Raw genomic sequence first — 17679 nt, 5'->3', positions numbered from 1 at the left:
TCGTTTTACAATTCGCACGCTTGCCTCTCCCTCTCTCTCTGGCCACCTGACCGCCGTTCCCCGAAGACGGGAATTTGCCGTCTTGGAGCTCTTAAAGCACGACGCTTCACAGATGCAGAGAGTCACGCGCACGGAAACGGATGGACGCAGCGTCCTTTCCGTAACGCGTACGCACCTTCCGTTAGATGTCGCTCATCTGTTATTCCGATCGCTATTACCGGCGAACCTTCCTCACCGGGAGGAACGGGCTTTCCCTTTCGGGGCGACGGAGACGGCTCTCGCTCGGTTCCCTTTAATTTTATTACTTCGGCTCGCTTACGTTTCTCTGTCTCTTCAGCTTCAGCCGTGGCAACGAATCTAAAAATTAAATATCCTATCTTTCCTTTTCTACGTACGCGTGTACGATAACAAAACAAAATACAAACGACCGAAGCAAAACTAAGGCAGCTACGGTTAACAAGAGGCGCAGGGCAGCAACGGGTCGCTTAGTCCTCAGCGCTGCCTCCGGGAGGGAGGCCGAAAGAACGAACGTTCCGCATCAAGAGTTACCTTGGTTACCCGGGCCAGAACGCCTCCTACTGTCGCAGCTTCTGGGGAGATCGAGGGTCCGCTGCTGCATTTTTGCTTCCTCCTTTCAGCCCGCCCCTTCGGGAGTAAGCGCAAAAAACCGCTCGCTCGTCCGGCTTTGCTCTTTGTCAGCATTTGCTATTGTCGGTTCCGCCTCTGTAACAAAGACAGAAAATTGCATTTCGCTTCCAACAAAACACTTCGATTTACACGCGTTCTTTTTCTCTTTCCCGTGGTTTTTTTTTTTTTTTTTTTCTTTCCCCCCTTTCTTTCTTTTTCCTTCTTTCCCTCAAAGGAAAGGTCTTAATACACCGCTTTGCATCGTACGTTACGGGGTAAGCCGTTTGGAAACGCTACAGGGCCGACGCCGCGCCGCAACCCTGCTCCGGGGCCCGCCTGCCCCCCCGCTCCGCTCCGCCGCGCCGCCTCCGCAGGGGCGAGCGCGTGCCCCGGCCCGCGCTGCCAACGAACTGGCGCCCTAAACGCCGCGCACGCAAAACGCAAAGTCACACCCGCGCTCCCGGCGCGGCGCCGGGTCCCAGCCCGCCCCCCCACTCGCCCCGCACCGCCGCCTCCACGCAGCGACGGCCGCAGCGGGCAGGATGCAGCCCGACGCCCCCCGAACCTATGCGTTCGCCTCACCCGGGGGCCCCACATCCTTCACTCCACGCCACCTCCGCACTCACCCGCCGCCGCCGCCGAGCGAAAACGCCCTCCCTGCTCGCCGCCATCTTGCTTCCCCGCCGCCGCGCATGCGCCGCTCGCCAACGGACTGCGGCGGCAGTGACGCTTGAGCACCGCGCACGTGCCGGCTCGGACAGCGCGGGGAGGGGGAGCGAGGGGAGCGGGAGGGGAGCAGAGGGAGCCCGAGGGGCGGGGGGGAGCGAGGGGAGCCCGAGGGGCGGGGCGGAGTGCGAGGGGAGCGCGAGAGGCGGGGGGGAGCGGGAGGGGAGCAGGGGGGCCCGAGGAGCGGGGGGGAGCACGAGGGGAGCCCGAGAAGCGGGGGGGAGCGCGGGGGCGGGGGGGAGCGCGAGGGGACCAGGGGGAGCGCGAGGGGCGGGGCGGAGCGCGAGGGGAGCAAGGGGAGCCCGAGAGGAGCCTGAGAAGCAGGGGGGAGCCCGAGAAGCGGGGGGGAGCGCGAGGGGAGCAGGGGGAGTGCAAGGGGCGGGGCAGAGCGCGAGGGGAGCAAGGGGAGCCCGAGGAGCGGGGGGGAGCGTGAGAGGAGCCTGAGAAGCAGGGGGGAGCGCGAGGGGAGCAGGGGGAGCCCGAGGGGCGGGGCGGAGCGCGAGGGTAGCGCGAGAAGCGGGGGGGAGCGCGAGGGGCGGGGCGGAGCGCGAGGGGAGCAGGGGGAGCCCGAGGGGCGGGGCGGAGCGCGAGGGGAGCCCGAGAAGCGGGGGGGAGCGCGAGGGGAGCAGGGGGAGCGCGAGGGGAGCAGGGGGAGCCCGAGGAGCGGGGGGGGGAGCGCGAGGGGAGCCCGAGAAGCAGGGGGGAGCGCGGGGGTGGGGGGGAGCGCGAGGGGAGCCCGAGAAGCGGGGGGGAGCGCGAGGGGCGGGTGGAGCGGGGAATCCCGAGGGGCGGGGGGGAGCCGGGGGAGCCCGAGGGGCGGGGGGGAGCCGGGGGAGCCCGAGGGGCGGGGGGGAGCACGAAGGGAGGCGAGACCCGCAATGGCATGCTCGCGCCGCGGCGCTGCAGCCGGGCGGCTCACGCGTGCGAACCGCAGCCCGCCGCGGCAGCCCGGGACTCCCAGCGAGCGCCCCGAGGCTGCCCGAGCCCGTGGCCGCTCCAAGAGCACCGGGAAGGGGCGACGAGCACGCTCCATTCGCTTACCCGTTACCGAAACGGCGGAGAGCAGCAGCAAACATGGCGACCGGCACTGAGCATGTGCGCGCCGGCTGTCTGCGCATGCGCGCCCCCCCCACCGGGTGCAGTACCGCTTTTTGGACACAGGGTGGCAGCAGTGAGCGCGGCGGAACCCAGTGCGCACGCGAGCCCCCCCATAGGGTGCAGTACCGCTTTTTGGACACAGGGTGGCAGCAGTGAGCACGGCGGAACCCAGTGCGCATGCGCGCCCCCCTTTATCGTGCCGTACCGCTTTTTCGACGCCCCGAGGGCAGCAGGGCGCGCGGCCGGCCGCCGTGCGCCCGCGCGCCCCCCTTTCCGTGCCGTACCGCTTTTTTGACGCCCCGAGGGCAGCAGGGCGCGCGGCCGCCCCCGGCACGCACACACCGCTGCAGAGCCCCCCCGCCCGTCCGCCCTTTGCAGAGATTTCACCACCCTCGCCTCGGCTCATCTGCCCTTATTTACAGCGCCTGCTGCGAGGCGCAGCGTCGCCGCGTGTCGTGCTCGAGCCGCTGCTCCTAGAGGCTTCCGTAACAGCGCTTTCCTTTGAACATCGTTGCAAAATACTCCACAGACAAAAAAGAGTCAGAGGCTGCACTTAAAAAAACAAAACGAAAACAAAAAAACCACCCACCTACTTAACGGGACAATTTGCAAGCGTTCCAAGAAGCAGCCGTTCTTCTTTAGGACTTTCGACCTCTCGCCTTTACTGATCGTTAAACAAAATAAACAGCCCAAAGCAAGCCGCGCTATTTGCTTGACAGACTGCTCGGTTTTTATTATTAAACGGTACGAGATGCTGGCACGCGGCATGTCTTCTTCGGATTCTTGGGCTGACGTTCCTTCGGCCGCACGCACGCGGTCAAAGGCGTCTTTTTCACGTCCCGCCGTCAGGGCCTCCCCAGCAATTCCCGCAGCGACTCCCCCCTCGGGACAAACAGCTCGAGGACACGCACGGTCTTGCTAAAAGAACGGGGGGGGGGGGGGGAACAAACGCGTGCGCTGAGCGCGGCACTCGCAGACCCGATCTTCGGGTCCAAAAGAAAACTCTCTAAAGCGGACCAGGCGGGCCAAAGAGGTCCCTTCTTTGCGCCACGCTTCTTTCCTCGCACAGACGTCGGCCGCCTCTGCCCGCTCTCACGGTATCCCCTACCGGCAAGGACACGGCGAAACGTTTCGGAAACGACGGCGTTTCCCAGAAGCGTTTCCGCCGCCTTGGGAAAACGGCCGAAGGAGAGGCTCACGCGGGGCGCGTAGCTAGAAAGAACGCTCCGCACAAAGGCCTAAAATGACCAGCCCGGAGCAGGGATCCTGGGCTCTCCGGGAGCGCAGGAGTTCTCACGTCCTTACTGAGCAGAGACCGCTGCCCGTGAAACACGAGACGCCGCAGCGACGCCGATCGTTGGAGGGAAGCCTGCAATAAGAGCGAAAGAAAAGCAGACGTTGAGGACAAAGAGCAAGTTACGAGCCCCTCGCGATTCAGACACGCTTCTAGATTTACCGCCTATTTCAAGGCGCGCCTTCGGCAATTCCGTCCAATTGATTTTCCCCGAAGCCCGAGACGCGGACGAAACGCCTCTCAAAGGAAGGTACGGCATAACCGCTCTGGCCTATAAACTACCGGTTTCGACGCAGGAAAAGCACAGGGAAAGCACTAGCGTTCCCCCCAAGAAACCACGTCCAAGCGGACCGATGAAGTAGGCCCCAAGTCTGAAAGCGGACCTAAAGGAGCCCGTTTGGCGGTCGCGAGCTGGAATACACCGTTCTCCTTCTCACTAACAACCTCCCGTAGAGACCGGCAGCTGTACAGCGCCTTCTACGCTACACGGAGGAGTCGGATAGCGGGCAGATGCTGCGTCCCGAATGCGCAACTAGAGATTGGAACGCACGGACGTAAACAAACGCCCGTGACGTAGCGGAGGTCTAGCGTATTCACGTTTACCGTGCGTCAGTTCTCCTCTGCGGACAGGCCGTTCCATCTTCTTTACTCGTTAGCTGACAGACGCCCTAGGAGAAAGCAAAGAAAGGAAGAAATTCAAAAGGAAATGAAACAGATCGGAGGGAGCCTCAAAGGCTTTGATCCATCCCCCCAGGCAGCCGAACCACCTTCGCAAAGGCACACCTCAAAAGACACGTCCTTCCGGGATCGCTGCACAGCCCAGCCAGAAAAGAGGAACAGAAACAAACAGAACGAGAAGGCTGCAGAGGGGGACGGAGGGCCGGAAAGGAGCCTGCTGTCCAGCGATGGTATTTTACCGCTCCTTGCGCGTTAGCAGCCCCTTTCAGATGCTTAAGCCCAAATTCTCTCAGCCCTTAACAGCTTCAGTACCCGCGGCACCTAGTTTTTCCACGCTCTCCAGTCTTCCTCGCTCTTTCCCGTCTCGGGCGAAAAGCCTCCCAGACCCCGTCTGTACTTACGCGCTTCCTTAAAACAGGATCGCCGAAATCAACCGAACGGGCTGAGCTGCTCCTCTTCCGCTCGCCGGCCCTCGGAACGTCAGCCTGCAAACGAATCGGACCACCGAGGTCACCGGCAGAGTCTCCTTTCGGAGCTCGCCCCCCCCCAAGCTTTAACGACGGTTTCCCAAGCGGGGCAAACGCAGGGCCTCCCTTCGGCCCCGGAACGGTTTTTATCGCGGGCTCCCAAGTCGCCGTTACGACACTAAGCGGCAAAGCAAGGCAAAGACAGCTGGGGTCACAGCTTACCCACCTAGGCACGAAAATTCTTCTTTGAGGCCTCCCTCGCTGCTTTTGCCAGGTAAACACACCAAAACAAAGCTCCCGACAGGCAGCTGAGGCTTCACATGGACCTCGGGGCCCCGCTAGCAACGGCGACGCCGGAGCCGCCGGGCTACCAGGCGCTATTCCCCCCCCCTCCCCTCCCCTCCCCTCCCCTCCCCTGCCGGCCCGCGAACCGCGGCTTATTACTCACGAGTCCGGGAAGGACGCCGCCGACCTTCCCGCGGCCGAAGGCTCCTCGTCAGGAGCGGGCAGAGAACCTTTCCGCCGGCATTCGGAGTCTCCCGGCCGCTCTCGACACCCGATAACTTGCCGAGAAAGGGCTGAGGGCGGGAGCCTGCAGTTCTTCACGGCAGCACACAGTCGTTCCCCGATGTGCCGAACGCCTAGCATTAACACAATTTAGAAATACAAAAATACCACCGCTACAGGGCGCAAAGCCAAGCTGAAATTTCGGCAGCCAAAGCAAACCTCTTCGCGCCCGACAGAACGAGCCACGTGCATCGGCGCCTACAGCTCCTCAAGGCTAGCGAGGCCTCGTGGGCGACGTTCCTCTGGCAGGCTGCGCAGCTGAACTCCCCCGTGTCGCCTAAGAGTCCGTGACGTGACGTGACGTGACGTATTCAAAGCTCAGCAGAAATTAACAATCCAAAGTTGTTTCTAAGCACAAAAGCGGATCTACTACACGAGAAGGAAGGAGTCCTAATTCCGCAAGGCTTTACCTTTTCTTCGAGCTGCCGTCTTCCTGCTGCCCCAAAGACCATTGCCAGGCAATTAACCTGGGGTCGCGCTAAATGAGCCTTCCTGAAAGCCACCTCTTCGTTTTACAATTCGCACGCTTGCCTCTCCCTCTCTCTCTGGCCACCTGACCGCCGTTCCCCGAAGACGGGAATTTGCCGTCTTGGAGCTCTTAAAGCACGACGCTTCACAGATGCAGAGAGTCACGCGCACGGAAACGGATGGACGCAGCGTCCTTTCCGTAACGCGTACGCACCTTCCGTTAGATGTCGCTCATCTGTTATTCCGATCGCTATTACCGGCGAACCTTCCTCACCGGGAGGAACGGGCTTTCCCTTTCGGGGCGACGGAGACGGCTCTCGCTCGGTTCCCTTTAATTTTATTACTTCGGCTCGCTTACGTTTCTCTGTCTCTTCAGCTTCAGCCGTGGCAACGAATCTAAAAATTAAATATCCTATCTTTCCTTTTCTACGTACGCGTGTACGATAACAAAACAAAATACAAACGACCGAAGCAAAACTAAGGCAGCTACGGTTAACAAGAGGCGCAGGGCAGCAACGGGTCGCTTAGTCCTCAGCGCTGCCTCCGGGAGGGAGGCCGAAAGAACGAACGTTCCGCATCAAGAGTTACCTTGGTTACCCGGGCCAGAACGCCTCCTACTGTCGCAGCTTCTGGGGAGATCGAGGGTCCGCTGCTGCATTTTTGCTTCCTCCTTTCAGCCCGCCCCTTCGGGAGTAAGCGCAAAAAACCGCTCGCTCGTCCGGCTTTGCTCTTTGTCAGCATTTGCTATTGTCGGTTCCGCCTCTGTAACAAAGACAGAAAATTGCATTTCGCTTCCAACAAAACACTTCGATTTACACGCGTTCTTTTTCTCTTTCCCGTGGTTTTTTTTTTTTTTTTTTTCTTTTCCCCCTTTCTTTCTTTTTCCTTCTTTCCCTCAAAGGAAAGGTCTTAATACACCGCTTTGCATCGTACGTTACGGGGTAAGCCGTTTGGAAACGCTACAGGGCCGACGCCGCGCCGCAACCCTGCTCCGGGGCCCGCCTGCCCCCCCGCTCCGCTCCGCCGCGCCGCCTCCGCAGGGGCGAGCGCGTGCCCCGGCCCGCGCTGCCAACGAACTGGCGCCCTAAACGCCGCGCACGCAAAACGCAAAGTCACACCCGCGCTCCCGGCGCGGCGCCGGGTCCCAGCCCGCCCCCCCACTCGCCCCGCACCGCCGCCTCCACGCAGCGACGGCCGCAGCGGGCAGGATGCAGCCCGACGCCCCCCGAACCTATGCGTTCGCCTCACCCGGGGGCCCCACGTCCTTCACTCCACGCCACCTCCGCACTCACCCGCCGCCGCCGCCGAGCGAAAACGCCCTCCCTGCTCGCCGCCATCTTGCTTCCCCGCCGCCGCGCATGCGCCGCTCGCCAACGGACTGCGGCGGCAGTGACGCTTGAGCACCGCGCACGTGCCGGCTCGGACAGAGCGGGGGGGGGGGAGCGAGGGGAGCGGGAGGGGCGGGGGGGAGCGGGAGGGGAGCAGAGGGAGCCCGAGGGGCGGGGGGGAGCGAGGGGAGCCCGAGGGGCGGGGCGGAGTGCGAGGGGAGCGCGAGAGGCGGGGGGGAGCGTGAGGGGAGCAGGGGGGCCCGAGGAGCGGGGGGGAGCACGAGGGGAGCCCGAGAAGCGGGGGGGGAGCGCGGGGGCGGGGGGGAGCGCGAGGGGACCAGGGGGAGCGCGAGGGGCGGGGCGGAGCGCGAGGGGAGCAAGGGGAGCCCGAGAGGAGCCTGAGAAGCAGGGGGGAGCCCGAGAAGCGGGGGGGAGCGCGACGGGCGGGGCGGAGCGCGAGGGGAGCAGGGGGAGCCCGAGGAGCGGGGGGGAGCGTGAGAGGAGCCTGAGAAGCAGGGGGGAGCCCGAGAAGCGGGGGGGAGCGCGAGGAGAGCCCGAGAAGCGGGGGGGAGCGCGAGGAGAGCAGGGGGAGCCCGAGGGGCGGGGCGGAGCGCGAGGGGAGCAGGGGGAGCCCGAGGAGCGGGGCGGAGCGCGAGGGGAGCCCGAGAAGCGGGGGGGAGCGCGAGGGGCGGGGCGGAGCGCGAGGGGAGCAGGGGGAGCCCGAGGAGCGGGGGGGGAGCGCGAGGGGAGCCCGAGAAGCGGGGGGGAGCGCGAGGGGCGGGTGGAGCGGGGAATCCCGAGGGGCGGGGGGGAGCCGGGGGAGCCCGAGGGGCGGGGGGGAGCACGAAGGGAGGCGAGACCCGCAATGGCATGCTCGCGCCGCGCCGCTGCAGCCGGGCGGCTCACGCGTGCGAACCGCAGCCCGCCGCGGCAGCCCGGGACTCCCAGCGAGCGCCCCGAGGCTGCCCGAGCCCGTGGCCGCTCCAAGAGCACCGGGAAGGGGCGACGAGCACGCTCCATTCGCTTACCCGTTACCGAAACGGCGGAGAGCAGCAGCAAACATGGCGACCGGCACTGAGCATGTGCGCGCCGGCTGTCTGCGCATGCGCGCCCCCCCCCACCGGGTGCAGTACCGCTTTTTGGACACAGGGTGGCAGCAGTGAGCGCGGCGGAACGCTGTGCGCGTGCGCGCCCCCCCCACAGGGTGCAGTACCGATTTTTGGACACAGGGTGGCAGCAGTGAGCACGGCAGAACCCAGTGCGCACGCGAGCCCCCCCCACAGGGTGCAGTACCGATTTTTGGACACAGGGTGGCAGCAGTGAGCACGGCAGAACCCAGTGCGCACGCGCGCCCCCCCACAGGGTGCAGTACCGCTTTTTGGACACAGGGTGGCAGCAGTGAGCGCGGCGGAACCCAGTGCGCGTGCGCGCCCCCCCACAGGGTGCAGTACCGATTTTTGGACACAGGGTGGCAGCAGTGAGCACGGCGGAACCCAGTGCGCATGCGCGCCCCCCTTTATCGTGCCGTACCGCTTTTTTGACGCCCCGAGGGCAGCAGGGCGCGCGGCCGGCCGCCGTGCGCCCGCGCGCCCCCCCTTTCCGTGCCGTACCGCTTTTTTGACGCCCCGAGGGCAGCAGGGCGCGCGGCCGCCCCCGGCACGCGCACACTGTCGCAGAGCCCTGCAGAGTCCCCCCGCCCGCCCGCCCGCCCTTTGCAGAGATTTCACCACCCTCGCCTCAGCTCATCCGCCCTTATTTACAGCGCCTGTTGCGAGGCGCAGCGTCGCCGCGTGTCGTGCTCGAGCCGCTGCTCCTAGAGGCTTCAGTAACAGCGCTTTCCTTTGAACATCGTTGCAAAATACTCCACAGACAAAAAAGAGTCAGAGGCTGCACTTAAAAAAACAAAAACGAAAACAAAAAACCACCCACCTACTTAACGGGACAATTTGCAAGCGTTCCAAGAAGCAGCCGTTCTTCTTTAGGACTTTCGACCTCTCGCCTTTACTGATCGTTAAACAAAATAAACAGCCCAAAGCAAGCCGCGCTATTTGCTTGACAGACTGCTCGGTTTTTATTATTAAACGGTACGAGATGCTGGCACGCGGCATGTCTTATTCGGATTCTTGGGCTGACGTTCCTTCGGCCGCACGCACGCGGTCAAAGGCGTCTTTTTCACGTCCCGCCGTCAGGGCCTCCCCAGCAATTCCCGCAGCGACTCCCCCCTCGGGACAAACAGCTCGAGGACACGCACGGTCTCGCTAAAAGAACGGGGGGGGCGGGGGGGGAACAAACGCGTGCGCTGCGCGCGGCACTCGCAGACCCGATCTTCGGGTCCAAAAGAAAACTCTCTAAAGCGGACCAGGCGGGCCAAAGAGGTCCCTTCTTTGCGCCACGCTTCTTTCCTCGCACAGACGTCGGCCGCCTCTGCCCGCTCTCACGGTATCCCCTACCGGCAAGGACACGGCGAAACGTTTCGGAAACGACGGCGTTTCCCAGAAGCGTTTCCGCCGCCTTGGGAAAACGGCCGAAGGAGAGGCTCACGCGGGGCGCGTAGCTAGAAAGAACGCTCCGCACAAAGGCCTAAAATGACCAGCCCGGAGCAGGGATCCTGGGCTCTCCGGGAGCGCAGGAGTTCTCACGTCCTTACTGAACAGAGACCGCTGCCCGTGAAACACGAGACGCCGCAGCGACGCCGATCGTTGGAGGGAAGCCTGCAATAAGAGCGAAAGAAAAGCAGACGTTGAGGACAAAGAGCAAGTTACGAGCCCCTCGCGATTCAGACACGCTTCTAGATTTACCGCCTATTTCAAGGCGCGCCTTCGGCAATTCCGTCCAATTGATTTTCCCCGAAGCCCGAGACGCGGACGAAACGCCTCTCAAAGGAAGGTACGGCATAACCGCTCTGGCCTATAAACTACCGGTTTCGACACAGGAAAAGCACAGGGAAAGCACTAGCGTTCCCCCCAAGAAACCACGTCCAAGCGGACCGATGAAGTAGGCCCCAAGTCTGAAAGCGGACCTAAAGGAGCCTGTTTGGCGGTCGCGAGCTGGAATACACCGTTCTCCTTCTCACTAACAACCTCCCGTAGAGACCGGCAGCTGTACAGCGCCTTCTACGCTACACGGAGGAGTCGGATAGCGGGCAGATGCCGCGTCCCGAATGCGCAACTAGAGATTGGAACGCACGGACGTAAACAAATGCCCGTGACGTAGCGGAGGTCTAGCGTATTCACGTTTACCGTGCGTCAGTTCTCCTCTGCGGACAGGCCGTTCCATCTTCTTTACTCGTTAGCTGACAGACGCCCTAGGAGAAAGCAAAGAAAGGAAGAAATTCAAAAGGAAATGAAACAGATCGGAGGGAGCCTCAAAGGCTTTGATCCATCCCCCCAGGCGGCCAAACCACCTTTGCAAAGGCACATCTCCAAATACATGTCCTTCCGGGATCGCTGCACTCCTGAGAGCCTAATAGTAGATGGTGGTTGTTAAACAGGAATGAAATGGTAAAACAGATATTTCACAGTCTCAAAGAGATTTACAGCATCTACATATTATGATAAACCAAAAAGGAAAAACGAGATAATTAGTTACATTTTACATCTTGCTATTTTCAGTGTCTGCCAGTGTTTAAAATAACAACAGAATGAAGAAAAGTGCAACAGATAAATCACCCCCCGCCGCCAACAGATACCTGTGTAACAGCATCCTAAACGAGAGGCACCTCTTTGCAGGCAACTTGTTAAAAATGTGCCTTCTTCCATTACTGACGCATAACTTACGCGTGTGTGGGGGAAAGGTGTCTTATTTACATAGTCTTTTTTCATATATATTTACCTTTTTTACTTTACAGTTAGTATCTTTCCTGGTACTGTTTCCTTTCTGTTTCTTTAAGGCATTTGATTCTTTAAGAAGGCTTTTTTATCCCAGTGTGATAAGCCCATGTGATGGCTTAATCATGCAGATTTTCTCTGCTCATTTTCTTTCCTTTGTAGGTGTTGCTCTGGCTCCCTATGAAGTTCTTCAAAAACAATGTGCACTGAGTCTTTTTAAAACAGGAACTGTCACCCAATAGCCAGCTAGTTTCCTCTAAGGTCGCTGCTGTTACTCTCCTTGAGGATAACGGCTGTTCGGTACACTTCCAGCTCTATCGCTTGCTGCCTCTGCTAGCCCCCATGTATTTCACATGTAAATACATAAACCACAGACCCTCCACACCAAAGCACCGCATTAATCACTCGCTTTCTTCGACTGCAGTCGCTCAGCCTGCCAGTTCTGGGCAGGTTATGTTATGTTCTTTTACCAGCAGATGCAGATTTTCAACCTGCTTTCACCATAACCACCTTATTGTTGGGATGTGGGGGCCAGGGAGACTACTACAGTTTCTGCACAGTTCTGGCTCTATGCAGAACACAGCCGACCTGCTTACATAGCACCAGCATGTCTTTATGTCCTGACTTATCCCTACAAAGAACCTTTTCCTATTCTTTCATCCCCATTTAGTTCCCACAGGCCTTCATTATTAAGATTTCAATTGATTGCTGCTGACATACACTTGAATCCAAATATTTGTGCTATTCATAGTGAAATGCTCCTTCAGCTAAATGCTTTGTTGTGGCAGGACCCTCTTGATCAAACTGAATAGAAGGCTTGACCAGGTATTCTGTATAGCCCCAGGTCATATACAGGAATTCACCAGCGGAGGCACCACACGCAGTAATAAAATTTCCTCTCAAGTATCGAGTGTAGATGACATCCAGGGTTCCACCGGACAGAAGGAAAGATTCTGCCAGGGCAGGACTTCATCTGCCTGTAGAAGCCCTTAAAGGCTTCTAAAGCCTAAGGCACAGAGGTGGCTAAGTGTATCCAAGCAAGAAGATTCCTGTGGTCCAGCCAGTGAAGTGCAGGCTGTACACAGACACGTTACTCATCATTCTGAATGCTCAGTTTTGTCCACTTTCCTAGGGAGGACTAGAGAAATTCGGTGTTGTATTTAACTCCCATCACCCATCTCGGTGGCGGGATACGCGCTGCCTTTCAGCCTCAGTGTCCCTGCAGCTCCCGGGTCCCCTTCCCACAGGGAGCAGCCAGCCCTCGACACTCCCTGGCACCTAATCCCAAAGCTGTGGAGGCTGGGGAATGTGGAGGACGGGCAGCGGAGACCAGCCGGGCCCCCGCGCTCCCCCAGGCAAAACTGCCTGTTGTCCCATCAGAGAGAGTCATCAGAGCTTGGCCAGGCCCAGTGGTGCTTGCCATGCTCTTGTGGTGTGGGGCAGAGATGGGTCATTTCTTTTCAGCCTTTTTGCTATGCCTCAGCAATACATACCCCTAGATCCTTCTGATGCTGTACTTCCAGGCATTTTTTTGGCCAGACTGACACACCAAGACCCTCTGCCTGCTCACCCTTCTGCCCTGTTGTTGCGTGCGTCTCCTGATTTTCCTTGCTCTGTTCTTCCTGTATTCATGCTTCGTAACAGATGCACCCAGCTTCCTCAACATCCCCTGTACGTGCCCCTTTTTGCATTGTAAAAGTCACCTTTCGGGGCTGCGAAGCCTTTCTTCTGTGCGCGATTCCTTTACAGCTCTTAAAGTCTCGTTAGAGCCAAAGGGGGCACTCATGCACTGCAGTCTCATCCGTACAGGCTACGTTAGCTAAATGAATGCTCTCGCTGCCTGGAATATGAGAGCTCCCTTCAGTCTGCATTTGTCACTAGGTACTTAATTTTCCAGTTTGCAGCTGACTGCCTGTGTTAAGAGCCCTTCTTCTAAAATAGATAGCGAAGATATGCTCTCAGGTGGGTGTCCTTCCTTAAAGCTGCTTTAAAGTCTCTCCTGCTCAAGCACAGACAAGCATTTCCATCAATGATTAAGACACTTTCAGCCTGTCTCACCCTTCCCCACTGTTCCTTCTGCTTCCTCCTACCCAGCAATGCTGGTACCTGCACAGGGGACCATGCAGTGAACTCGATCGAGAAACTCCAAATTAAACTATCAGACAGGAGTGGGGAATATACGTAACGTAGCTCAGTTCCCCCATTTTTAGTTCACTGCTTGGCCCCGCCATCAGCTGCATAGCACAGAGATGGAAGCTGTCACGGAGCATGCGGCAGCTGCCCAAACACAGCACGTCCGCACAGCGAAGCACCGGCTGCCTCGTTCCCTCAAAACGACCCAGGCCATCGCTGCCTGCTGTCATCTCTTCTGGCCAGCACAGCACTTCCCAAGACCCCCGGGCCCAGCCCATTGCCTGGGGGCTCCGCTGGCCTGCCGCGCTGCAGACACCTTTCCCTCCCCTGGGACAGGCGCTTTCCCCTTGTGCCTGCCCTGTCTGCCAGGGTTCTGCTGGTTCTCCTCGTTTCCCTACTTGCCGAGGAATGAGCGTCTTCAAACTGTCACTGCGGTTTTTCACTGGGTTTTTTTGGTTGTGATTCCTGCTGCTCGTACCTAGTGTTTCCTTTCATCCGCTTAAGCTTCTGCCTGAGCATAAGATCAGGCAGCTCTTAAAGGCTACGTCTGTGTGTCCTACAGCGTCTGCAGGCTGTGGCAAGTTAGGCTTGGGATCAACAGTCATACCAAGCCCAGTTGTTCACTGAGCCGCTATCTGTGGCCAGTCGGTTTTACCCCTGGGCTCACCACATGCAACTTGCTCTTTCGGTGAACAAGTTTCCCGGCTGCTTTCTGGGTCTGATACCCACGCTGGACTAGAGGGAGCAGAAGCCAAGCTCTTTGGGTGACTCACACGATTGTGGTGTCCTGAAGCAAGGGCGCTCACCTGGGAGGGAGGACTCGTGGTTGCCGATTTCAGGGACAGTTCTGGAGACATTCAAAACGTGGGTGGACGAGGCCCTGAGCAAGCTGAGGTAATCGCACCTGCTTTGAGCAGAGCTCTCCAGAGGTCCTGTCCCAGCTGGGCGATTCCGTGAGTCTTCACCCCGGAGCACTGCAGCCGCACAATGAACTGTGTTATAATACACACCTGCCGGCAGGCTGGAGATTGCTTAAGTCTTCTGACATACGTGTTTTTCCAACGTGTCTCAGATATTTTATGACCTGTAAATAAAAGGAAGAAGAAGAGGAGAGGGAATTAAAGATCAAGGGCCAGATTTTAAATTCTGCTCTGTCAGTTGCTGGTATCAGAAGAGTTTGTAAGTGTGCATTCACCATTAATGCTAGGCATACTTGGTGCCGCTGCGCTCTGCAGACAAACAATTAATCTTCTAACTGATCTTAATTGTGCCTGTAAGTGAGCCAAAAACCTGCAGCAGGAATTGCTTGTACCTATAAAAATGTGAATGCAATTACTGTTTTATTTAAGCCTTAAAGTAAAGCAATAGTTAAAGCCAGACTGAAATTTTACACAAAAATCCTTATTAAAAATATTTACCCTAAAGATGTGTCCCTTGCATACTTCCCACTATGCCTTCAGAAGGCAGGCCCCATTTTTCAGAAAGTTTTTCTGAAGAACAAATCCCAAAGACTTCCATTTACTTAAAGATCCTGTTACATTCTTTCCTGGGATGAAACAAGCCGGTAATCCTCATCCTTACAGAAACATAGCACTTTAGATCAGTTTACCAGTGTACCAACATTAAACAATTAATAGTAAAACAATGAAGAAGGGCTTAATTCAAAATCTACTGAAGTTACTGGAAGTTCTCAGTAGCCAGGGATCAAGCTTCTCATAACCCAGAAGAGCAGAGGAAACGTCAGTGTTGCCACACTTTTGTCCATAGAAATGACCCCTTGGGAGAGGACTGATACACATGGGGAGGGCAAGCTGCACTGCAGCTACCCAGGCTGCATATTTCCCATCCAGATGGAGAACAGCCACTTCCAGGCCTTCCTGGCCACCATATCTGCAGAGAAGAACCTCTGTACGAAGCGAAGCAAAGCAAAGCAAAGAGTCTGGGATCCCACCTCCATTTTGTGCGCAGAAAAGCATTGCTGTGGAAATACATTCATTTTTCCATACTGCCACAGAGGAGAACTTTTCAATATCTCTTTCCTTTTCTTCTGTAATTTTTATGCAATTTTGTTCTGGGTGAAATTGTCCCCGTGTCTGGAAAACGCTGTGAGATCTGAGCCCGGGAAGTATTGCCCAGTGTGGAAGAGGGGAAAAGCGTGGTCAAATGCAGGGTTTCCTCCTGACTATTAAGAGCCAAGTGGTTCTTGCAAATGAAAGGCCTTATCCTGTTTGCCATACGTGGCCAAGTCTCCAGCTAGACTTTGCGCAACTAGAGGACAGGATGAGACCCTGTGTTAGCAGTAGTAGCCAAGTGATGAGGTCAGTATAGGATAATGGGAAAACGTGAACTCTGCTACAACCACGTCATGTCGATAAATGCAACTCCACTGGTTTTTATAAACAAAATTAAACTTAATTTGCTTCACAGTAGCTAAGGTGCTGTTAATTCAAAACCCACAGAATAACTCGCTGGACACAGTTAATAGTCAGTGGACTACATAGGCCAGGCTTTGAAAGCATTTAATATTCACTGAAGTGCTGCTTGTATCCAATTATAGCTCACTACTTGCCATCTTAATAATTTAAATCTGTCCACTCTTTACGGAGAAAAAAAACGCACTAATCAAAGACATGAATGCACCTTTTGCTTTTGACAGCGTTAAATTAAAACTAAATGGTAGATCTTGAATGAGTTACTCCGCAAGAATAAAGGCATTAATGAGGTAATTTCATTATAGAGGCTCATCCAAGCCTGTGTGAAAACAAGGGAAGTAAATGGAGAGGAAAGCCGCTGAGGAAATCAGGGTTCCTTCCACACTAATTAATGTTTTGGGGCATTTAGTACAGGCACCAAATTAACTGCTCCAAAGGACTCCATTGAAAAAACTCCGCATTGTTGCCCTGCCGTGTAATTAGAAGCCAGCGCAAGCAGAGCACTTAACGAGCATAAAGCCCGGCCCCAGAGCCGCTGCTGCGGAGGCCCGAGCCCAGGCAGCGCCGGGCGCGCAAACGGGCGCTCTCGGGAGCCCGAACCGGGGCCCAGGCTCCCGGGGGCCCCGCGAAAAGGGGCGGGGGAGGGGGCGAACAGGCCGCCGCCGCCCGCGCACGGACCGACCGACGGACCGCTCGCCGCTACCCTCAGCAGCCACGCGATGCCGCGCCGCCCCCTCTCGTGGCGTTATCTTTGCGCTGCCTTTGTCTCCTCTAATTGGAGCTGAAGAGGTGCTAATTGGCTGCTTTTTAAAAAAGCTCTGCTGAAGGGCTGGCAAACAGAGTGAGGCAGCGTGAGTGGAGTTAATGAGGGTTAAGAAAAGAAAAAAGAAAAAAAAAACCCGCAACCACCCAAACCCTGTGCGTGTGTGCGTGCACGCGTGTGTGTGTGTGCGTGCGTATGTATGCGTGTGCATGTATGCGTGTGCATGCGTGTGTGTGTGCGTGTGTGTGCGCATGCATGTGTGTGCATGTGTGTGTGTGCGTGCATGTGTGTGTGCGTGCACGTGTGTGTATTGTGTGTGCACGTGTGTGTGTGCATGCATGTGTGGGCGCGTGTGTGCGTGCATGTGTGTGTGCACGTGTGTGTGTGCACGCGTGTGTGTGCATGTGTGCGTGCATGCATGTGTGCACGCATGCATGTGTGTGCGTGTGTGCGTGCATGGGTGTGTGCATGCATGTGTGTGCGCACATGTGTGTGTGCGTGCATGTGTGTGCGTGCATGTGTGTGTGTGTGTGCGCACACCCACGCATTTGTGTTGTGCCTGTTGGTAAAACGGAGACTGGAAGGGCAATGCCTGAAATGAGGCAAATGGCTTGGAGGCGCAGAGTTTTGTGGGAGAAGGGGCAGCACCAGGAACAAACAAATGCCCTTGGCACCCTTGGTAGTGTGCTGGAGTGCGCTGCTACCTGGCAGGGTTACTGCTGAGCCCCCATGCCATGCTGTGCCACGCCGTGCCACGCCACACCACACCATGCCATACCATGCCACGCTGTGCCGCACCACACCATGCCGTGCCATGCAATGCCACACCATGCTGTGACACACCATGCTGTGTGGGGTGGCCCTGGCAGGGCTGTGGTGGACACCTGCCCTGTGGGGTGGCCTTGGCGGGGCTGTGGTGGACACCTGCTGTGTGGGGTGGCCTTGGCGGGGCTGCGGTGGACACCTGCTGCGTGGGGTGGCCCTGGCAGGGCTGTGGTGGACACCTGGCAGAGGCAGGCGAAGGTCCGCATGTGTGTCGTAAAAAGGGTTTTGAGCAACACGGGGTACTCTGTGTCTTACACCTGTTTTACAGGCGCGTTGATATTGCCTGCTGCATTTCTAGGCTGGTTCTGAAGTTTCCTGCTCCTGAAAGTACCCTGAGTCCTAAAGGGAGAATACAAAAAGTACTTGGTCTGTTGCTGATGTTGTCTGGCAGGAGGCAAAAATAAGTCTGCGGGGTTTCTGAAAATGACGCTGCAAATGCCTATGCT

Source organism: Apteryx mantelli, chromosome Z (assembly GCF_036417845.1).
Source record: "Apteryx mantelli isolate bAptMan1 chromosome Z, bAptMan1.hap1, whole genome shotgun sequence".
Lineage (NCBI taxonomy): Eukaryota > Metazoa > Chordata > Aves > Apterygiformes > Apterygidae > Apteryx > Apteryx mantelli.
Note: the sequence above shows the minus strand (reverse complement) of the source record.